Below are 2,642 nucleotides of genomic sequence, written 5' to 3' on the forward strand. Positions count from 1 at the left end.
TTATTAGTATTTGTGTATATTTTAGGTAGGCCTGCATTTGGTTTAATTTGATTTCGTTTTGTATATCCACAAAGATAAATTACGAGTATTTTTTGCTAACTTTTTTTCTTCCTAAATATTTCCGTTAAATTTAATACATCGATTCATATTATATATCTTTGGATTTATCTGAGATAATAGATACTCCATTTTTATTGCGTGGTCCTTAATTAATTAGCTTGATAATAAGATATGGAACTATATTGTTAATTTGTTTGTGGCATGTAAAAATGAATGATTAGATATCAAATTAAGGATAATACAGCTAAAGGACGATGTTAATTAATTAAATCAAACTCATGGTATAACTACTTTGAGAGGCATGCATGATTGTGTTGGTTCTCTCAAATTAAACCACGCTCCTAGTTACGTACGTATCCACATGACCACATGTGTTCCCTTCTTTTTGCTCCACATGCTCACATGCAGTGTCTTTTATTAATTCAATGAAAAAAAATAGAATCAACAATAAAATCCAATAAAAACCAGAGAAAGTTTAGTTCAGTATTCTATCTCTATCTAACTTTTGGAGAGATAAAAATAAAAAATAAAAAATAAATATTGTGACGGGAAAAGAGAGGAGTATATACTATAGACATCATCAGTTACTTTGGTTTCTTCAATTCCTTCCTTATATTAATAATAGAAAAAGTCTAAGAGTAGCAATTTTTGTATTTTTTGGTCAGCATTTAATTATTAAAATAAAAGTGAGTAATTTTTTACTATTAAATATAATCTCACACTATTAAAAATACTATTAATAGCCAATTGATAGTTACAAAATACCAAAATTACTGCCCCCTAACATTCCTCTTAATAATAACTTTCATTAATCATCATATTTGGCCGTCGGCAACCTGGATTATTATTATTGGAGTAACCGAAAAAAAATCTCCAAATATAAAGTTTAAATACTAATAAAAATAAAATCTATCTATTTTGTGTTTTAAAAATATATATTAAAATTATAAATTAAAAAAATTTATTGAAAATACAAAAAAAAAAAATTTTAATATATTTATTTTGTATTTATTAAATAACAAATTTAATAATAAATGTATCACCTATTTTTAAGATACATATTAATTAATTTACTAAACTCAATAAAAATATTCTTAAAAAATTAAAACGAAAAAAAAAATTAAAAAATTTAAAGACAACAAAAATAAAGTATAAAATAAGTCTTTTCAAACAAAGTCTTTTCATATATTCCTTCTATATTTCACTTATAAATTTTAAAAAGTATAAAATAATAAGAGATCACTTGAAGATAAGCACTATTACCGATGGGAAAAAAAAATTTAAGAGAATCCACTTTGGGAAGGGGTACAGGACGCATTATGGTACATGCCGTATAATAATTACTTAAAATTAACATTGGTTCCTGTAAGAATAATAATGTCCCTCCTCAGCATCTTTTCAATCTCTTGCCATATCAAGTGACCACATGTCCACATGCATCATCTGTTTGATCTTTGGCTTTTTTCAGTGGACAAATTCAATTTTTATTAAAAGTGACACAAACAAGAAAAATGTTTTTTCTAACATATTGTGAGATATGAGATTTTTGTTTTTTTGGAAGAGACTCATTTTAGCTTAGAATTGTGGTTTTTTTTTTTTATTGAACATAACATAAAAAAAAGATCCAAGAGAAAAAGTAGCACTTTTTTCTAATAATAATATCTAAATTATTAGGGGACAGTAACTATTATAGGTACACCTGTTTGTTTAAAGCAACAGTTTTAGTCATTAAATTAGCTGTTTTGTTTGCTGTGCGCTGGATGAGCACTAAAGTAGCTATCTAATTGCGCTGGAACATCTCTTTGATTTTGTCAAGCAGATCAGAGTAATTCCTAATCATGCTGGTTGTGCCTCACGAAATAAGAAGAAACGCATCAAGATTATCAGTTTCACATACCTTTTTGCACTCGTAATCCCAAGTCATAACAAGCCCTCTCCAAATAGCATAAAACTCACACCAAAGAACACTACTAAAAAGAGCTATACTGACAGAACAACTTTTTATTCAAATTTCCATGATATCTCTAATAATATATCCAAATCCAGCTAATTGCTCATTTTCAAAAACGCTTGTATCGCAGTTTACTTTACAGACATTTATAGAAGGTGGTTCCAGTTATATTGCAAAGAGGAAGGAGTAATATGTTTTTGGGTGGTAACAACATTAGAGAAATATCGAGCACCATGTTTAACTAAGTAAACAATTTTTTCCTTACTCTATAGATCATCTTGATGGAAGATGTCATTGTTCTTATCCCTCCAAATTCACCAAAAGACTGCTGCAAAGAGAAACTCATTTTTATTGAAGTTAGAACGAATCCAAAACATAAAATCTTAGAATTGTGGTTTAAGAACATTGTGTGTGAAGCAGATTATTCAAATATTTTACATTTTTTTTATGATTCTATTAGTGAATATAATTCTAAAATTATTGATATTCTTAATAAAATTTAGGAGCTTTTGTCAAGATTTTAGTTTGCATAATTTAAGTAAATAGTCTAAAAAATCAATAAAATCGCAGATTAGTGAACGAGATATGGAGTTAGGATCAACTCTATGCATGTTATTTAGTTTGCGCCTGG

The sequence above is a fragment of the Arachis ipaensis genome, chromosome B03 (assembly GCF_000816755.2).
Source record: "Arachis ipaensis cultivar K30076 chromosome B03, Araip1.1, whole genome shotgun sequence".
Lineage (NCBI taxonomy): Eukaryota > Viridiplantae > Streptophyta > Magnoliopsida > Fabales > Fabaceae > Arachis > Arachis ipaensis.